General features: G+C 36.3%; 1 protein-coding gene across 3 annotated transcripts in view; it reads left to right on the top strand.

The window, feature by feature from the left end:
• Positions 1-1,750: 1,750 nt before the first annotated feature.
• Positions 1,751-22,282, top strand: part of AGPAT3 (1-acylglycerol-3-phosphate O-acyltransferase 3) — a 139,439-nt gene continuing 118,907 nt past the window's right edge. For 2 of the 3 annotated variants that reach the window (XM_012544326.2, XM_012544325.2), the window contains exon 1: positions 1,751-1,833. The gene's annotated coding sequence lies outside the window, so the exon portion shown is untranslated. The remainder of the gene's footprint in view (positions 1,834-22,282) is intronic. The other variant, XM_003763350.3, reaches the window with a different exon arrangement.

Here is a 22,282-nt window from a genome sequence, read left to right as displayed (position 1 = left end):
CAACAGCTATCAATAAAAGAGCACACACACACACAACAGAAGTTATGTCAAAGAAACTGGCATAACTTGTAAAAGAAACATTGAAAAACTGTGATTATACCCTAAAACAAAATGGGGGCCTCCCTCCCCATTTCTTCAACCACTCCTTAATTAGGCTAAGAATGAGTCATCTCCTTCTTTACTGAAGAAACAGGCTTCTTTTTCATTTCATATCCATTTTCTTTGTTGTATATCCTTTGGAGATCTTTTCAGAGAGATATGCCAGTTGCAAAAGAGCCCAGCCTCATAATCTGAGTAGACAAGAAGGCTAAGAATAAACATTATAGATCTAGCAATCTCACTCCTGACTTTGTACTTTGCCTTTTTAAAAAAAAATCTTCTGTAAAATGGTGATGACCCCTCTCTAGGATTGCTGTGTTAAACTTTCAATGATTGTTAAGAGCTTGAAAATATGGAGAATTACATAAATGCTACTTCAGCACTTTACTGGATTTGTTACATGGAAATGAAACGATATCATTATTTCAGCCAAGATCTCCTATACTATAAGAGGTTTACTAAGTTTATAAGGTAGTTTACTTGAAAGAAGAAAAAATAATTAAAATGTTGCCAACTAAGCTACTAAAACAGTGTAAATAAATAACCACACTAATCATTAGTCTCCAAACCCGGTATCTTGGGTAAAGGAGAGAATGTTCCTCGGCTGGAGATCACTGCTGCAAACTTTTAATGCTCTTCTTGTTTTTCTGTTAGTTGGAATGACCCCAGTAAAGACGGGAAGAAGGGAAGGGTATTTCGTCAAACTAATCGTGGTGTCAGTTCTTTTATCTTTCTGAAGTGCCTGAGGTGGAACCAATTTGCAAACTCCTGAGAGTCTAGACTAGACTCGGGGTTGGGGGTGGATAGGATTTAGATCTATTCAATAGGTTAATTGGAGCAGTGCAGTGGACTTTCCACTCTTCTTGCACCACTAACAGAACGGAAAGGATGTTTCCCCTTCTTTTTAGTGGAATCAGAATATACTTCTAGGTGTTGGAGTGGAGCTGCCTTCTGTGTCCCCCTTTCCTGTCCCAATCCTTGTTTCCCCCTACACCACCTGGGAGGAGGCCACCACGCGTCCCCACTCTCCGAGGCCCCGGGAGGCGGCGTGGGGCGGGGGCACGACAAGCAGGCTCCTCCCCGTGACATCCGAGGCCGCCAGTCCAGCTCGCCTTCAGCCTGCGGAGCCGCAGCCACCCAGCCCCAGTCCCGGTCCCGGCCCCGGCCCCAGCCCAGGCCCGGCTTTAGCCTGAGACCCCCCGCTGCTCCTCCCATCGAGCTCTCCTGCCCCCAGCGGCCCGGGAGGAACTGTAGGACTGCTGCACACAGGAAGTAGCTGCCGCTTCAGAGGCAGCCCCCGAGGAGGAGGAGGAGGAGGAGGAAGAGGAGGAGGAGAAGAAGGGTGGCAGGGGAGGGGGAGGGGAGGGGGGAGGGGGGAAAAGGGTGGGAGAAAGCAGCTGCTGAAAGTGCCGCACTATATAAAAAGAGCTGGGAAGCGTGGGGGCCGAGGCCACCCTTGGGAACTAGCGGCCGCCGGTATCCCTAGACGTGCGGCCCAAGCCCCAGCTGGAGTCCCCGCCGCCGCCGCCGCCTCGGCCCCGATCGCAGGCGGCCTTAGCATCCACAGCCTCCCGCGCTCCCACCCCCTCCCCGTCGCGGGGGGGAAGCCGGGCAGCCGCTCAGGCGGCGGCGGCGGCGGCGGCGACTGCCGGGGAGCTGGAGCTGACGCGTCGCGGAGGAGGAGCCGAGGCGCTGGACCAGACGCCCGGGGCGGATCATCGGCGGCCGCTGCAGGTGGGTTGCCCGGGGCCGGAGCTTGGGTTGCGGGGAGCAAGTGAGGGTCGGGTGAGAGGGCCTAGTGTGGGGCGTGCTGCTGCACCAGACCTTGGAGGTCGGTGTAGTCATCGCCTCCTGCCTCTTTCTCGGCGCCGGCATCGGTACCCCCGAATCTCCCTGGGTTCTTTCCTCCTTCCTTTGCATTTGGAATGCCAGTGTCATCCATCTCACCCCTACCACACATTCTGCTCTGAGGTGTTGCATGTGCGTACGCGCGTGTGCGTGTGTGCGCGCGTGTGTGTGGACTCAGGGGCGCTCGCCTCCTCCCTCTCCTGGTGCGATGGACTGTACTGCATCCCCTGTCCACCCGTGTAAAAGGGGTGCGTGCGCGTGTGAATGCGCGTGTATGCGTGTCCGGTGTGGGGAGGAGGAGACGACAGGAGGGGTGTCGGCTTCGCTAGATGCCTCACTGCCTTGCTCCGTCAGGCCGCGTCCCCTCCGGTGGCCGGGGCCGCCCTGGGTAGTTGGAAAGACGCTAATCCCGGGCCCTGGGTACTCGTCCTCCCGCGGCCAGCGCCCGTGCTCCTGTACTTCCCCAGCCCCATCCGCCAGCCTGTGCGTCCGCAGGATCGCCGGCCTCTTGGTGCGGGGGCCCGGGGCACCTTCTAAATGAGCTCGGAGCTGTCCAATGGCCGAGGGCCGAGGTCCGGGAGGTTGTGCGGCTCTCACCAATGGGAGCGCCCGCGTGGCCCTTCCCTGAGAGGAGCTGGGTTGGGGGAACCTTTGGGGATGGAGGCTGGCAGGTGAAGGTGGTGACTGAATATGAGGGTGAGCAGAGGCTGCCAGAGGTCCGCTTCTCCTCCAGGCAAAGAGGGGCTGCGTCATCCTCAGTTTCTCTCGAGTCCGGCGCAGCCCATTTGTGACCCTGGCTGCTCCGGTCTGGTCATTCCGTGGTGTGCACTTTGGGTCCCCAGAGCTTGGCTAGTGCTATCATCCATCTGCTAAAAGTTCAGACTTGATATAAATCGCTTGATAGGAGATGAATTTATGTTGGTGTATGTTTGATAGTCTTAGGTTAGAGTTGATGTGTTGAAATGTCTTGAAGAAGTTGGAAGATGTTGCTTTAGGGTTCAGTGCCATGTCGAAAGATCAAATCTGAATTTCAGTAAGATTATCAACCCCAGGTCACTTCACAAATAATATTGCTAGTTCTGGTCCCCAGATAAAGAGAGGAGGAGGGCCTTCTTCAAGAGGTGGGGAACTATGGATGTGGAACATTGTTTATACTGTGAGATTGAGCTGATGTTCATAGTTTTGCTTGATTTTTTTTTTTTTTGTCTTTGTTACCAGAAATGGCGGGGTAGGTAGGGGAGTAAGAGGAGGAATACATTTAGGATATGGTGATGTTAAAAAAAAAAAAAAGCTAAAATGAATTTTAAAATTGCTTTTATGAGGAAAAATATTTTAAAGACAACCTAGAATATACTAAGATAGTTGTTCCCAAAGTGTTTAAAAAGGTTTATTTTGGCTGTTTGTAACTATAATGGAAAAATGTGGAAATTAACTTTTTTATCCTTGCTGAGGGTAGAGTATGCTCCCTCCAAAAATGTTTTCTTTGGTTCTCCTGTTTGTAACCTCCTGTAAAACACGTGTCAGGAGCTTTCATCTGACAATGCACAGGCAGATACCAGTAGAAGAGAGTAATGACTTTAGAAAAAGTGATTTTTGTAAATGGCTTCTCTTGGTGTTATTTTTTCTGCATAACCTGAAAATCTTTGTATATAGAGTTTGCTTCTCTTTATTGGAAAATATATTAATGATCTTGTAAGAGGAAAAAATGTGTGTAGACTTGGGAGAATAACTTCAATAGTTACAGTTATTAAAAGTGGAATAAATTTCAAATAGAAAATTTAAGTGTTGGGCCTAGTTAAAGAGATGGAAAATTGTGGGAAATAACATTATGGTCCAGTTGCATTTCAATTATATCTCTTTATCTTCCATCTTCCTTATTTGTTTCATTTGACAGCTAAACAGACTGGTTTAAGGGTGCTTTAAAGATTTTTTTTACCTATTTTAAAGATGAGTTCTTTGAAAAGAACTGACCATTAGGATTTTTAAAAAAATCACTTCCTCTCCTCCCTTACACTTTCTCTGTAAAAGAGTGGCATCTAAAGCTTTGATAATTTGAAAAATGTTCTTCCACTAGTAATAATCCAAAGATCATCCTCTATGACATCTCACCTATTTAGGTACATTTATATTCCTGTTCTTCATTAGTAAAAAGTGATCATATATATGATAGGCACTAATGATGTTCCTTGCTGCTCTCTGATCCTTGGGGATACAGATTAGATAGTACAAACTCCTTTACATATATTTTGAGCTAAATTGTTTTTAAAGGGTTTTTACAACCTGGCATTTTATCATTCATTCATAGATTGGGTCTATGATTTAGTTAGTTACAAGGAAATCCTCATGAGGAAACTCTTTCTACTAATGCTGATTGGCATCTTCTCTGAAGTTTATAGTCTTTAAAAAGTATTACCTAGAGCAGGGTTGTCAAACTCACATACAAAGAGAGGATATTAAACCAAACCTAGGGATCCCTGTGTTTGATGTAAAAAGCCACATACTCATAGTAATCTTTGTTTCATTGTATCTAATTTATTAACTTATTTCCCACTTGCATTTTAATCTGGTCTGAGGAGTGTTTAACACCTCTGTCCTAGAGCATTGAGATATTAAATGATAAGCCTGTGGATATACAGCCAATATATGTCAGAGATGAGATTTGAAATCAGCTTGTTTGGCTTCAAGTCTGCATCTCCCACTATGAAATACTGCCCCTTACTCATTTATCAACTATATCTGAGGAACTAATTAAGGACCAATAGTAAAGAACACTTTCATCTCACTGATTGATAATTCTAGGGGTGTCTTCAAAAGAAGGACTTTTATGTTTTTGAGAGGTAGTAAAATCTTCTGACCATTTTTGTAAGGGTATATATGTATTTCCAGATCTCTAAGGAAACAACAAAGATAGTTTTGGTGAATTACCTAATAGATGACCAAGAGGAGCACTTGAGCCTAACTTTTCCTGATTTGTATTGCTTTCATTTTATAAGATGGCAAATTGAATTATGGAGACAGCCAACAATTCCAGAAATTAGTTAGGGTTAGTTGTTGGGACTTTCAGTATTGTGCTTAGTTTAACATTTTGCCTGTCTGTTGAAAGACTGTGACAAGTGGAGAAAACTTAAAGGTGTTGGTCAGAAAATACTGTAGAACTGGATAACATATTATAAAACCCAACCTTATCACCAAAAAACTAGATTTCACCATCTCCAGTGTTATAGTAAACAATTTTTTTTTCTAAAATGGAGTGACATGTATCTTGCACCATTTTAACCATCTTATTTTTACCCTAAGAACCATGTTAGTTAACATTAATAATTCTATAACTTTTTCTACAAGAAGTTTAAAGCCCTAATTCAAAGTAAGAGGAAGCAAATAATATTGAGCCCCTTTTACACCTGGGGGAAATGAGTAACAGAGACATTAAATGGCCACAATCTGAATGAATAGAGCCTGTCCTGAGGTTGTAATTGTCTAGTCTATTTATCCATTCCATTTTTCCCTTAAAGATTAGGGTCTTTCCTTTGATAAATCATAATTTTGAATAGAAGGGATGAGATGTTACTTGATTTTAAAAGTGTTATACTCTTTTATTTCTGTCTTTTAAACTAACTTACTATGTAACTGGCCACTTGAGCACTAATATTTTATTGTTACAGATGACTGCTGTTGAATATATGTTTGTGGCACAAAGAGTTGAATGCTACTGATTACATTTATTCTTCTATAAAAAAAGATTATGATATGGCTTCTTTAATTGTTCAGTCATCTCATTTGAGAAGTAATCTTTATAGTAAGTCTGGATTGAACTTTTTTTCAAATGAGATCATGGAAGTTTTATGGGATTTTATGGGTGGCTAACTGAATTCATTTGAGTTGACTGCAGTTTCTTTTATAATATCATCCTAAAAGTTCAGGCTAAATTTAGCATTTCACTTTTGGCTTTCTAAATTTATCATCTTTTGCTGAATTTTAGGCAATTAGGTCCATTCCAAATAAAGTCATTTCATATTCAAATTCTATGTCGTCTTTTAGTTAATCATGGAATATTTTCACTTTATTAGCTTTAAATTGAAAGTGACATAGACTCTGAGAAGCTGATCTTTGAAATGTAATTTTGTTTTGGGACTTTAGAATAGGGGGAGGAAATCAGTTTGATTATGTCACCTTGTGTGGGTTCATAATGAAGAATTATCAAAGATAGTCTGCATATCAGCTAAATTAAAGTTGATTTGTGACCTAGATAGGGTGTTATTGGCCAAGCAAATTTTCACAATATTTTCAGAGTTTAGCATTCTCAAGGAAGAGGTATATTTGTATTGCCATCGTTGAACCTAAGTAAATACAAGTATCCTTCAGTACAAGAAATAGTAAGTCCATTTGTCCCTTTAATCCTACTTAATTAAAAAAATTGTTTTAAAATTGAACTTAAAGCCCAATTAAAATGAATACTTCCACATGCAAAACAAAAAAGAGTCTTGTTTATGAATCTGTGACTTTTTTGCATAGTTTACTTTTCTTTATAAATATGTATAATTGAAAATTTACATTTGAGATATTTTATAAGACTAAGGACAAAAACATCTGTTCTCCCCTGGTGAGTACAGTAGAAGATATACACTATTAATCATAGTGTTACTTTAGTTTTTTACTGTGGTAAATTAGATTGGACAATTAGGTTTGTTGTAAGTTTAGGTTGGACAGAGGCTCTGTCTTCAGATGTTTTGCACTATTTTGTGTCAGTTAATAATAAATTGCTATAGTAAGCAAGAGAATATTGAAATGAGTATTGCTATCTTCTCTCTTACCCTAATTAGTTGGGGAAATAAATTTTTTTTTGGTGATAGTCCTATTAGTTCATGTTTTAGACCACACTTCTAGTGAGATTAAGTGGATCTGGAAAATTCATATTTCATGATAAATTCTTTTGTAATGAATAATTATATAGCACTTTTCATTGTCAGTTTACAACAGTATTATTTTTTTAAATTTTTTTAATTTATTTTTTAATTTTTATTTAATAGCCTTTTATTTACAGGATATATACATGGGTAACTTTACAGCATTAACAATTGCCAAACCTCTTGTTCCAATTTTTCACCTCTTACCCCCCCCCACCCCCTCCCCTAGATGGCAGGATGACCAATAGATGTTAAATATATTAAAATATAGATTAGATACACAATAAGTATACCTGACCAAAACGTTATTTTGCTGAGTTTACAACAGTATTATAACATAACTGGTGCTAGTTGTCCCTTTTTAAAAAGATAGGTTGGCTTGTACTATGTTTGGCAAAAGATAGATGTGCAACAAGTACTTGTTAATTGATTGACATGTGTGCCCATATTTGCCCATAATTACATGACTAGTAGGAGAAGCTAGAACTCAACCTAAGCCTTTTGACTGCAACTCTAGTGTTCTTTGTACCTGCTGCCAGTCTTTATTTACATTATACTTGCAATTTACATTATACTTGCAATTTGTTGCTGTACTTTCAGAAAACCAAATATGAAAATATGAGTATCCAGTTCAATCCTATCTAATTGACCACCTGGTCAACTGACCAACTGGTTGGTGGGTCTGGAATCAGGAAGACCAGAGTTCAAATCTGGTTTCATACATTAATTGTGTGATCCAGTACAAGTCATTTAATCCTGTTTTGTCTCAGTTTCCTCATCTATAAAATGAGCTAGAGAAAGAAATGGCAAACTATTCCAGCATCTTTGCCAAGAAAGCCCCCAAGAGTTGGACATGACTGAAAATGACCAAAAAATAACAACAAATTCAACTAAATAATTATAAAATGCTCACTATTTTGTAAGATACTGGATTAAATTCTGGGGATATAAAGACAAAAATTGGATGGGGATATATTTCATGTACACAAATAAATAAAAAAATTGAGGAGGGTGAGAGAGCACTAATAATCAGAAAGGTTTTGACTAGAAGTAAATTAGGAATTTTAAGAGGTAAAGTTGAGGAAGGAATGGAATTCCAGGCAGGAAATGGAATGTAGAATTCAGAAAACAGATAGTAGACAGTTTGACTGGAACCTATAATTTGTGAAGAAAATTAGTATGAAATAGGTTTGAAAAGATAGATAGGAATCAAAATTTTAACTGTTTTACTGAGGAGCCATGTAAGACTTTTGAGCAAGACAGTGACATGGGGTCAGATTTGTGTTTAGAATTATGAATTTGGTGTGGTGTATATGATAGATTGGAGGGAGAGAGATTAATTAGAAGGGAATTGTAAAGGTCTAGAGTTAGAGGTGATTAGGATTTGAATCAGAGTAGTGGCTACAAGGGTAGAAAGAACAGTATGGATTTGAGAAATATGGAAGTAGAGTGAAAAGGAAAGGGGAAGACACAAAGAAGCCTCCATAGTTCCAAACCTAGGTGATGTGATGGGATTAGATATTAATAGGTTCAACAGAAAAAAGGGAAGGAGTAGATTTAGGGAAGAACAGAATAAATTCTGTTTGAAATTCTAATGGAAAATCTAGTTAAGAAATACCACTGGGCAGTTGGTGATTTAGGTTTAGAGTTGAGAAGAGAGATTCAAACTGCAGGTTTGTGTGTGTGTGTGTGTGTGTGTGTGTGTGTGTGTGTGTATACACATACACAAACATATGTATGTATATAGATATGTATACATATTTATATATACAAATTTGTGGTGACCTGGAGATTGGTAGATTATAGTAGCAAGGTTCTTACAAAGGAGTAATATAGATGAATAAATTGAACTTCGAAGAAGAGGTTACTTTGTAATAGAGGTAAATAGATGATTTGAAGTGATAGCAAAAGAGTAAGTTAGTCTCAAGGCAAACAAGAGCATGAGAGAAGTAGCAGTTTTGGTTGTAAAGTATGGGAGAAATTCTTTTGGAGGAATTCTGGTTCATGTGAGTACAAGAATAAGAGTGTGAGAAGATCTAGGATAAAAAAAATTTGATAATGATAGAGTAGGTTGTTCCCCGGGGCACATTGAGAGGGGGAGAGCAAAGGAAGTTGTGAGGATGAGATGGGGGAGTATTAGTAGGGCAAAGAGGTTTTTCTTCTCACCAGATAGCAATTCTGAATCATTGGGATTCAAAGGAGGAGTTGGTGGAAATTTCCTAGTTTGGCTAAGTATCAATTAACTAGGGCTGTCATTCTCCAGGGTCCTCTGATGAGACTATTCTCTTAAGTACTGGGAAAAAAAGGGGTTGAAGCATCAAAGATTCTAGTGTTTTTGTCAGCATATGCCTCGAAGTCTTACTAAGCTCACATTTGGGGCTAGTTTCTTTGCTTTATTCTGAAAATTATAAAGACTGAAGCATACCTAGAAGATGCATGACTTTTTGGATTAGTTTTGTTTCTGAGAAAGAAGTTGGAGCAGCATGCTTTATACCTGGGGCTTAAGTTGTGATAAAACAAAACCTAGAATCTATTTGTTTAATAGTTTCAGAGTGCTGATATATTGTTGCATGTTGTACATGTTTGGAGAAGTAGGGGGGTGCAGATTCACACATAGGTTTCTGAGTGAGGAGATCCTTAAATCCACTTCCTAAAGTTTAGTTCAAGAACTCTATAGGGAGAGGGTCTTGCTGGGGCAGTTCCCTTAGTATCCTCTTAGGGGATTGTATGCTATAGGTTTTGGTGATACCATGTAGAAAATATGCATTCATATATGGCAATAGGTTCCAGTACTTCCCAGGTAATTGTGGGCTCTAAATCAATCTCCTGATGTCAAGGCGGTCCTAAGTTGTCAAGGGAGCAGTTCCACTAAATAAATGCATTGATATTATTGTTATACACATGGCTTTACCTAGCAGTGCTTTTAATGTATTCAAATGCTTGTTTACTAATCTTTTACAAAGGGCTTCATGTTAAAGTGTTAAAAGCTATTGGTAATTGAAGATCAATCAGAAATAAATGTAAATATGCTTAACATATAAAGCAGTAAGACTCTATTAGAGATAATGTTAATGCGTTGCAAATCTTAAAAGTACTATTTAATATTAGTAATTATTACTAAAAACTATAATATGTCAATCAAATAGAATTCAATTTATATTCAGCTTTTCAGGAATACATTTCTTGGATAAAGTTAGGATCACTTTTAGTTAAATTCTTTTTTTTTTTTTTAAGGAAAGTTTCATTTATTCCTATACTGCCTAGTGTTTTTCTTTTAAAACTTTTAATTTTCAAAACATATGCATAGTTTTCAACATTCACCTTTGCAACACCTTGTATTCCAGATTTTTTCTCTTTCCCTTTTCCTTACCCCCTCCCCTAGATGGCAAATAATCCAATATATGTTCAACATGTTGAGTTCTTCTATACATATTTCCACAATTATGCTGCACAAGAAAAATCAAATCGAAAAGGGAAAAAATGAGAGAAAAAATGCAATTAACTAATTTCTTCATAAGAAAATTTAACATAACAGGGAACATCTGTATAGTATTAATGCTGAGAATGATGTTTTTGGTTCTTATTTAAAATGTAACCCTCCCACAGCTTGATTTCTTTCAACCTTAGACCCATTATATATATATATATATATATATATATATATATATATATATAATTTGTAAAACAAAGTTTTATTAAAATTAAGATTTTTCCAAATTTATATTAAAAACAAACAAAAATATTATTAGAAAAAAGTGAATAAAAAACCCAAAGATATACAATTTATAATGTGTATTATTACAAGTAACTTAATCATTAAATGCATCTTTAGGGGCCCCATTTTAATTTGCCTTGCTGGTTTAAATTACACATATTCCTAAATTGTGTTTTTTAAAATGAGTCTTTATTGATGTCTTGTGTTTCTCATAATCATGTATTTCCATGCATGATTCCATGTATTCCTTTCCCTCTCATTCCCAGAGAGCAATAACAAATAATAGGATTTCTTTTTTACTTTTTTTACATTTACTTTTTATTTTTTTCAATTGCAAGTAAACAAAGCTTTTTAACATTAATTAAAAAAATTTAGTTCCAAATTCTCTCTCTTTTTTCCTTTCCTCCTCCCTCCTTGGTATATGTGCATTTTCTTTTGCCAAATTGCAAAAGAAAACACACATTTAAAAAAATGGCAAAACTTGAAAAAGAAAATGGTTCAAATAGCATCCAGACTCTGCCAGTTCTTTTTTTGGAGCTGGATAGCATTTTTCATTACAAATCCTTAAATTGCCTTGGATCTTTGTATTGAGAATGACTAAGTCATTCACAGTTGATCATTGTACAGTATTGCTGTTATTGTGTACAATGTTCTCTAGATTCTGTCCATTTCACTTTGCATCAATTCATGTAACTCTACTCAGATTTTTTCTGAAATCATCCTGTTCATCATTTCTTATAGCACAATAGTATTCTATCATAATTATATACTACAACTTGTCTAGCCATTCCACAATTGATGAGCATCCCCTCAATTTTCAATTCTTTATTCCTTGAAAAACAGCTGCTTTAAATATTTGTGTACTTTTTTGTGACCTTTTCCTATTTCTTTGATCTCTTTGATTTATAGACCTAGCAGTGTTATTGCTGAGTCAAGCACTATGCAGTGATATAGCTTTTTGAGCATAGTTACAAATTGCTCTCTAATATGGTTAGATCAGTTAACAACCCCACCAGCAGTGCATTAGTATCCGTATTTTTCCACATCCCCTCTAATATTTGTCATTTTTCTTTTTTGTCATATTAGTCAATCTGATAGATATGGTGGTACCTCAGAGTTGGTTTAATTTTCATTTCTTTAATCAAGAGTGAGAGTACTTTTCTCTTTCACTATAAGTAAATGATTTCTCTGAAAACTCCCTGTTCATATCTTTTTACTATCAATTGCAGAATTACTTTTTTTTTTTTTTTTTTTTAAGAAATTGGACTTAGTTCTTTATATATTTGAGGCCTTTATCAGAGAAACTTGCTGTAAAAATTGTATCCTAGTTTCCTATTCTTCTAATTTTGGTTGCATTGGTTTTATTTGTTTGACATAATCAAAATTAACCCTTTTATATCCAGATATGTTCTCTATCTCTTATTTGCTTATAAATTCTATACATTCTAAATTACCCTTATCTATAAATTGACAGGTAAAATATTCCATATGGGACAGCTAAATGGCATAGTAGATAGAGTGCTGAATGTAGAATCAGAAAGACATGAGTTCAACCATGGCCTCAGATACTTCCTAGATGTGCGATCCTGGGCAAGTCACTTCATCCTGTTTATCTTAGTTTCTTTATCTGTAAAATAAGGAAATGGCAAACCACTCTAGTATTTTTGTCCAAAAAAACCCCAAATGGGGTCACAAAGAATTAGACATATTTGAAACTATTGAACAGCAAAAACAAAAACCACAACAAAAAATTCCATGCTTCTCTAATTTGAAATAGCTTTTTTTTTTTTTTTAAAGAGGGAACTTTTCTTCCATATCACCAACTCCCTCACCAAAATCAAGGTTTGCATTGGTGGTATCTTCTCATATCTTTTCATTCAAATCCTGCTTGATGTTTATAATTTTGTTACATTCACTTTTGATTTTTTGGTGTGTAGTTCTTTCCATTTATATGGTTGCAGTTAACATTTATGTTGTTTTCTTGATTCTGCTTATTTCACTCTCCTTTGTGTCATATAGACCTTTTTTTGCTTCTGTGTATTCATCACACCATTTCTTACAGCACAGTAATATTGAGTTACATTCATGTACTACAATTTGTTTAACCATTCCTTAATTGATGAGTAGCTACTTTGGTTCCAATTCCTTATTATCACAAAAATTGCAGCCTTAAATATTTGAGTGCATCTAAAGTCTAAGCTGTATTTAGTTAAAAGTGAAATCATGACATATAACTTGCCAGAGATAGTCATTAAATTGAACACTAAAAGAAGTCTTTAGTTGGAGCATTTTTCAATAATATGATCCAGGCATTTTGGCAATTAATTAAATGTGACAAAGAATAGGTAATGGTCTCCCTATATTTTCTCAATGATCAATCTAAATTGTTTGCATGGGTTTGATTATTACCTCTATGTAGATAATTTTCAAATCTATTACTCCCATCTCTAATTCAAGTTCTACATCTTCAGCTGCCTAATTGGGATATTGCTATTTGAATATATAGTATGTTCAAGACGGAACTGATCTTTCTCTCTAAATTGGTCCTTTTTCCTATCTTCCCTCTTTCTGTTGATAGTTATACCATTCTTCTGGTTACTCAGGATTGAAACTTTGGAGTCATCTTTGAATTTTTCATCTCCTTTAACCACTTGTATTTTGTTAATTGCTAAATCCTATCAATTCTGCTTGGTTCTGCTTCCACAATATTTCTCCTTTCTTTTCTTTCTTAGTTTCCTTCAAGGCTCAGTTTTAATGCTACCTTCTATCCTTCCACTATTTCCCTGTAAGTCTTCATTTAATTGATTTAGAATTTTGTAACTAACATTCTGACTGGTCTTCTTGCCACCATCTCTCTCTTTTCTAACTAATCCTTTACACAGATATCAATATAGTCTTTTTTTATTGAAAATTTTTATTTTCAAAACACATGTAAGGATAATTTTTCATCACTGACCCTTTCCTCCACCCCCTCCCATAGACAGCAAATAAATCCTATATAAAACATAGTAAAAATATATGTAAATCGATATCCTTTACTTTTATTCTTTGAAGTTTTTTATTTGCTATATATCACAGCCTGGTTATACTTACCAAGCACCATGTTATTACCTTTTATTTTATACTCATTTTCATTTCTTTGGGTAAATACACAAACCGCATCAACATTTCTGTATAATATCATTAAAATTTCAAAAGAAGAAGTAGAGGAATTTCACTTAAAATTACTATAGAATGTAGTCTACCTTCCAAGATGAACACAAGATCAGATTTATGGATAGAAGAAAAGTTCATGACCAGTGAATAGAGATGATTATAGATGATAAAATGGATAATTGTGATTATATAAAATGAATTTTGTTTGCACAAATTTGATAAAGTGAATTTTAATAAAGAAACAAGTGGAAAAAAATCTTTACATCTAGTTTCTTTAATAAAGTTCTTAATTTCAAGATACATAAGGAAGTGTTTCAAATTTATAAGAAAAAGAGACTCGATTGATACATGGTTTTAAGCATACAAACAAAAAAGTTCCCAGGAGAAGAAATTCAGGCTACCTAAAGTCATATTAAAATGCTCCAACTCACAAATAATTAGGAAAATGTAAATAATTCTCTTCACAGTGGCAAAGAAAAAATGGAAAATGACAAATGTTGGAAAAGCTGTGGAAAAACAGATATGTTGATGCATTGTGAATTGTATTCCTGTGAAGGAATACAATTGTTTTGGATGTGTCCTTTGATCCAGATAAATTACTGCTATCCATATATCTAAAAGAGATAAACTAAAGAGGAAAAGACCCATGTAGTCAAAAATATTTATAGCAGCTCTTTTGGTGGTATCAGAAAAATCAAGACCAAAACAAAACTGGAAACTAGCAAGAGCCCTAGCAATTCAAGAATATATGAAGAAATTGTGTTATGAATATAAGTACTATTTTGCTGTAAAAAAGACAATCAAAGACATACATACTGATGCAAAGTGATGTAAGGACCAAAACAATTTATACAATAATATAAGTGTTATAAAAATGAACAATTTTCAGTACTTTTATGTGACAACCGCGCTAGCACCCAGGACACCCCAGAATCAGCCGAAGTCAGGATAAGCAAAAGTCCTTAGTGGTCTTTAGACGCAAGATTGATCAGGATGGAAGCAGTCTCCACGATGGCCTTCTCCCTCATCTACCACCAAAGTGGTACTGACCAGTCTTACTCCACCCCTTAGTCCCTCCTACAATGCTCTGTATACACCAATCATTGAGCCAGCACAGGATAGTGGGAAGGACCATTTTCCAAGCATATGCCCATAGAGTATTGTCCAATCGGTAGTTAGCCTCAAGTGTTCTGCAGTCCTGACCTCAGTGCATTGACTCTCTAGTTTCAGCCCTCTACACTTTTATAAATTCTTTATCATTCTTTCATTCTTTATCAAAGAATGAATCTTTTATCAAAGAATGAAACTAGCAGAATTGAGAGAACAATTTGCATAATAGGATTTGCTTGAAGTCTGTATGGATTATGATAAATGCAATGATCTTGATTTTAAAAGGACCAATGTTACAGAGAAGTGATGGATTTAAGGTACAGAATAGGGCACGTGTATTTTTGTATACAGCCACTGGGAGAATTTGGTTCTACTTGGCTATGAACTTGTTAAGGAAATTTTTTCTTTTTCTTAGAATTTTCCCAATGTGAGAGTTGGGGGGGAGGGAGGGAAAATATATGCAGGGGAGAAAATTAGATTTCTATTAATTTAAAACAATAAAGACATTTTTTGGTGCTATAAATGTTAAATGTTTCATACACCTTCAAATGAAGATGTAGTATTTTCTTTAATTGTTTTACTTTGCTGCAAGAGGACTGTCATGAAATGGGAATAATCTGTAAATACATTTAATGTAAAAATAAAACAACCAATAAAATTTAAGGTGTTTTAAAAAAAAGAAAATATGTTCCATATTTTGTAGCCACATAACATCACCAATGGTTGGTTGTTAAAAAAGAATACTAGTATTTAAAATCAGTTCTAATCTGCTTTTCTAATCTGATTTCATATTACTCCTGTTTATGGGCATTATTTTCCAGCCTAACTAGTTTGTCAGCTCCTCTATGAACCTGTCATATCATCTTCTATTTCCATGTACCCAAGTGGGCTGCGGTCTGAATCTGATTCTGTAATGTATTCTGTCCTTGTCTCTGGGTTTCACAGACTCTTTGTTCTTCAAATCTTAACTTCAGTTTTTTTTTTGTTTTTTTTTTTTTGAAGCCTTTCTTTAAACTTTTGTTTGAAAGTGTTTTTTTTTTTTTTTTTTTTTTTTTTTTTTTTTTTTTTTTTTTTTTGCTTCTCAAGATTTTTCTAGTTTATTTTGCCTGGACTTCTCTTGTCTTATATTTTACCTTTTATTTTGCTTCCCTATACACGTATAAAAGAATGAGTTGGAGAAGACCCCAAGGATTGTTTTAGACATTAAGATCACTTCTAAGTCAGATATTCTTTGATTCTGCGAAAATATTCAGAAGGAAAAAGAGTCCAACTTATACTTAAATAGGAGTCTTCCCTATAAGATCCCTAAAAAGCCATGGCTTAGCCTCCACTTAAAGACCTTTAGACAGCATGATCTGATGGAAAAAACCTTCAAATGAAGATGTAGTATTTTCTTTAACTGTTTTACTTTGCTGCAAGAGGACTATCATGAAGTGGGAATAATCTGTAAATACATTTAATGTAAAAATAAAACAACCAATAAAACATAAGTTTTATTAGTTATAAATCTTCTTGAACAATTTATGTAGTATTTGACATTATTGACCCTTCTCTTTCTTGATATTTCTTTTGGGTTTTCATGATATTGACATGACATTGGGTTTTCATGACACTTGATTCTCTTCTTTCCAGTCAGGCTACTCTTTTGATGGATCTTTATCCATGTCATTCTCTCTAACTGTGTATGGGTGTACCTCAAGACCCTCTTCTCTCTTAATGACTTCATCAGTTTCTATGTGTAATAGGACAATTATCAGGGTTTCATGGGTTAGGTTAGTTTTTCCATAGAATGTGGCCAAGCTCTTACCAGAGCAGCTTTCTGTTAGTATTTGACCTTATTGAAAAGGCTTTTTGGTCATCATCCATATGGGGGTATCTTCAGACTAACACACCCTGCCCTGCTGACTCATTGTGTTTTCATATGGAGATATAGGAGAGACTATATCAATCTAAGTGCTGAAGTCTTTGTTGAATATACTTTCCATGAATATACTTTAGCTAAGTAAACTTCCTTTTATTAAGTGTTGAATGGTCTGTGAATTCCTTTTAATTTGTACTAATATGAAATGTGAATCAGATCTACCCTTAACATCACGGGATAAATTTTCTTGATTTTCATAACTAGTCTTAGTCTTAATCTAGTTCTATATCATTAGCTGCCTAATGTATACTTTCAAGTAGATGTTGCATAGACATTTAAAATCCAACATGACCAAAATAGAATTCATTATTTCTCTCCCTAGCCACTTCAGAACATTTTAACGGTGCCATCATCTTTCTAGTCACACAGGTTAGTAACCTTGGAATTATCCTTGTCTCTTCACTAAGAATCCCATTGACTTGCTGATGAATCCAGGAAAAGATTTTATTTTATATTCTTGCAACAATAGGTATCTAAGCTAGTAGGCATGCCCTTGAAGAGCAAAAGCATAGCCTTTTATTCTCTGTTCCAAAGTGTAATTCTTTACTGTTTCCCCCAGTGGCTGGGTACCACAGAGGTTACAGACTAAGTGAAGCATCTAATTCCTCCATCGGAGTCTCCACCCCTAATTACATCTTCCCTTTTTGTGAGTTTGAGTCGTCATTCTTGATTACATCTTCCCTCCATGTGTGAGTCTTGAGTCTCCACACCATTACATCTTATAACACATTTTTTACTCTAATTTTTGTTTCCCCATGTTCTACACTCCAATTTTTGTTTCCCCTTGCTCTATAGCCTTTAGATTCCATTTCTTGGGTTTTAATTTAATTTTTTTTTTCTGATTTAAGTTTCATTTTTCTGCATTTTTCTAATTTAAGTTTCATAATTCTGTGGAAACTAAACTTTCACCCAGTTTTCATGATATCCAATATGTTGCTAAGCCTTATTGATTCTATTTCTGCAACCCCTATCATAACCATCATTGTCCCTCCTCTCACATGGCAACCACTTTAATTCAGACCTTTCTTAGTTTTTACCTGGGCTGTCTTCCTAGTTGGTCTCTCCGCCTTTAGGCTCTTACCTTTCCAATTAAAACTCCATTATGCTACCAAAGTGATATTTCTAAAGCATAAGTTTGAGCATGTCTTTCTTGTGCTTAAGAAGCTCTAGTGGCTCTTTATTGCTTTTAGGTTTAAATAAAAGCCCTTTTTGTCAGTTAAAGCCATTCAGAATCTGGCTGCCTTTCCAAAATTATTAAGCATTATTCTTCTTCACACACATATCTAAACTGGTTTACTGGCTATCTTGCAGATAAAACATTTTGTCTTCTATCTCCTTAATGAAAGGCTGTCTCTCATAGCTGAAATGTATTCTCTTCTCCCTTCTGCCTTGTAAAATCTCAACTTTCTTCAAAACTTCTATATGAAGCTTTTCCAGATTCTTTCCCCAAGTCAACTATGAGTGCCTGCCCCTCACTATTGCCTTTTATTTACTTTGTAATATTTTGTACTTTTGAAGATGTGTTTAGGTTGTTTTCCCCAAAAGAATGTAAACTTGAGGGCAAAGACTTTTTTTTTTTGTCCTAGCACAGTGCCTTGAACATAGTAGGTATTTAATAAAAAGATTAGTTGATTTTACATGGGAAGAACTGGCTTGAAATACCTGTATTGCCACTTAGAACATGTGGGACTTAACTCTCTGGGCCTCAGTTTCCTTAAGTGTAAAATTAGCTGGTTGGATTAGATGACCTTCAAGGAATTCCTTTCAGCTTTGGATCCTACAATCCAAATGCTCTGATAGGGAACTCATTACATATTGAATCAACTCTTTTTTTGGACACCTGATTGTTAGGAAGTTTTTCCTTACATCTAGATGTCTCTCTGTAACTTCCACCTATTAGTTCTAGTTCTGCCCACTTTAGATCAAGCAGAATCTAATATCTTTCACATGATAGCCTTTCACAGAATTAAACATGGATATCATGTTCCCTTTGTTCTCTTTACCAGGCTACACATTCTCAGTTCATTCAAATAGTTCTTGTTGCCAGACCTTTCCCTCCCTTTATCACTCTCCTTTTGGAAATGCCCTAGTTTGTTAGCAATATCCTTCTTAAAATGTGTCCCAGAACTGAATCCAGTAGTTTAGGTATAGCCAGACTGAGACAAGGTTCGGTGGGATTATTGCTTCTTCATACTTTACCCCTACCAGCAATAGCTGCTGAATAGTTGCTATGAATAGACAGGTGGGAACAGGAGCCCTGGAAGTGGCAGCACTCTCTATTCTACCAGTTCTGGTTTTTTGAGTCTAGCCATCATGGCTATCGTTCAGGGAGGCAACTCCTGTGAAGAAATAGCCATGCTCCTCAACTGTTGACCAACTGTCATAAAGCAGCTAGCATGGCTAAAGCACCAGGGGACTCTGAGGAGATACAGTAGGTAGTATGTGCCACACAGTTTAAACTTTTATTTTAACCATCATTTCCCCTCAGATCTTGATGAAAATGTAGTCCAGGACCCTGAAGCCAAGAGCCATGGGGATAGCATTGTTTGCAGCACCTTTAGCCACTCTCCTGTGGAGAAATAACCCCTGTGGAGATGCAGCTTGGCAACGGCTCCTACAGGTGCCTTGGTGACAGCTACTGGAGACCCAGAAGGGAAAGGTCTTACCGCTAAAGATACTGGTGACATTATCACCAAAGACACATTTGATACTGTCAGATAATTTAACACCAGAAATTAACATTAAATAAGAAGCATTACCTCCTGCTTTGTTGCCGCACCTTGAGGACCATGAAATTTTCCATATGTGTTACTGTCCCATTAGTATGGGAGCTCCTTCAGAACAGGGACTGTTTAGCTTCTCTATGTGTATTCTATGCTTAGCTTCTAGTGGGTACTTAGTGAGTGTTTCGTTCTTTCATTAGTTACTTTTGGACATTATACTTTTATTAATTTAGTCAGGTAACCACAGTCAGAAAGACTTTGAATTCAGGTCCTACCTCTAACTCATATTTGTGTAACCTTGGTCACAGAGATTATTTATGTAATCTGTTTTCTCAAGCCAACTCTGCAACTATAATTTTATGTGTGTGTGTGTGTGTGTGTGTGTGTGTGTATACATATGCATGGGTATAGGGGGTTTCCTTACTGGGAATGTACTTTATCAATGAAATGTACTAGTTACCTCCCTCCCCCCAAATTCTATTTGATTTTTTTTGGCTGCCATATCATTTTGTAGGCTCATTGAATTTCATGAAAAAGATGAAATTTAGACTTGTCCAAGGTCACACAGCTAATAAAAGTGAATCTAAGACCAGGGAGAGTTCTGATTCTAAATTCAGTAGTCTTTCCATTAGAGAATAGTGCCATGCTAATAATCTACTTGGGGATTTCAGTATAGTCTGTGTATATTGTGTAATCATATATTCTGATTGTATATAACTTGGTATTCCAATTTTTTCCCCTCATGTTGAAAAGATAAGCAAAATATCAGTTATGCATGTGAAGTCATGTAGATCATATTTCCATGTTAGCCAGGTTGGAACCACCTCTCCCCAAACAAAATAAAACAAAACAAACAAACAAAAAACCCAAGCCAATAACAATAAACTAACCCAATTAATAATAAGAAATACAAAGTAAAGTATGTTTCGGTCCACACTCAGAGTTTATCAGTTCTCTCTCTGGAGATGGGTATCATATTTTGATAATAAGAACTGAAATAGGGCAAATTTGTTAGTATCTTACACACAACATTTTTGTTAGTGGAAGCAGAGAAGTGGTATTAAATGTATTGCTATTTGATCTCTAAAGATATAATCAAACATTGGGGTTTTGTTATTTTCTCTGATAAAGTTTAGCAAATTCAAATGCCTACCCTTTCTCCTACTACTTCTAAGAAATTATTGGACAAACTTTTATCCAGAATAATCGGCAGCATTAAGAGCTAGTGTCCAGAAAGAGAGTAACAGTGTCAATATTGTTTGCTCTTTGCTCCTCTTCGCAGTTATTCAGGATATGTTTAATTCTGTGAGTAATATTTAAGGAATGTCATCCAGAAAAGAGCAGCCAGGATGGTGAAAGGTCTTGAGGATTTCTTATACTAAGCTTGATTGAAGGAACTAGTGATATTTAGCCTAGAGAAGAGAAAATTAAATAGGGCTGTGATAGCTGTCTTGTGGATTAGACTAAATCTGGTCTGGGTGGATGTAGGAAAAATGTGTGTAGAGACATATTTAGGCACAGTTTAAGGAAAAACTTCTTTAAAAAAATCAGTTTTGATATTCAAAAGTGAAATAAACTGCCATTTGAAGTCTTCATGGAAAAGGAGGATGGTCATTTTTGAAGCGTGTCATAGGGAGAGTTAGTTCATAGAGAGACTGAACTGCAAGACTTGTCCATGTGAGACAATTGCAGTGAGTTTTGCCTTGTTAAAGACCATAGTGTGACTTTGCTAATTTGTGATGAGTTTGGTGATAAAAGTTGGAAGTTAAGGAGAGGAATTGTGAGAATGATATATCTGATGGGTTACTAATAATACTTTTGTGGCTTTAGGCTACATTTAATGCTATTCCCCACATTTTGCTACTTTTAGATCATGTTTGTTGTGTTTGAAAGTTTCCATTCCATTTATGTTGGGTAAAGGCTACGTATTATTTTAGTCCATTTATTCAATTTTGATACTATTCTTAGCAGTTCTATCACCTCCTATAAAGTACTCTTATAATAAAAAGTACGTTACTAGTTTTTTTTAAGATTCTGTTTCCTTGGGAGGGGGGAATCTTTTAAGAAGGTAATAGGAGGTAGTTGGAAGTTGAGAGAGTTGAAGAGGAGCAAAGGAAGTGATTAGAACCAGATTATTCAGGCATGGAAGTTCATTTTATGAGAGCATACTTGTTGGCTAGATGAATTTTTCAAATCTAGATTATTGATCACCTGATAACTGATTTAGAGAGTTGTGTAGCTATTTAATGTTTGAGTCTTCCAGGTGAGCAAGGAAAAGTAGGGAAGAACTGTGAAAACTAGACAAACAGCCAGAAAGGCAATTTTTGTAGGCCTGTCTTTGAAGAAATCTTGTGAACTATTTTTATGCCCGGAAGAAATTATAGAATTTATTTTGGGAAACACAAAGTAATTTCCAGAGAATTTAGAGAATTTGAATTCTAGTGTTTCTTTAATATTGTGGAAAATAATTTGGGACATTTTAAAGAGCAATTTTTTTCTTGTTAGCATTCAATTCTTTTTGTTTTCTTTGAAGGAGATGACACTTGTAAAGATTTTCAGTGGCTTTGCTGTCTGGTATTGGGAAAAGATACTAGAAAATATCTATGTTGTATAAAAAATAAACAAGTAAAAAAGCATCTTAAAAGATGGCATACTTCAGTAAACTAGGAAGTAAAAATGACATGAATTTTTTAGAAAATTCATTATTTTTTCAGAGATCCATCATCTCTCCCTCACACATACCCACTCCCCAGTACAAAAACAGAAAAACAAAATGTATTAGAAATAGTATAGTCAGCTAAAACAA

Source organism: Sarcophilus harrisii, chromosome 3 (assembly GCF_902635505.1).
Source record: "Sarcophilus harrisii chromosome 3, mSarHar1.11, whole genome shotgun sequence".
NCBI classification, from domain to species: domain Eukaryota; kingdom Metazoa; phylum Chordata; class Mammalia; order Dasyuromorphia; family Dasyuridae; genus Sarcophilus; species Sarcophilus harrisii.
Note: the sequence above shows the minus strand (reverse complement) of the source record. Positions and strands in the feature narration are given on the sequence as shown.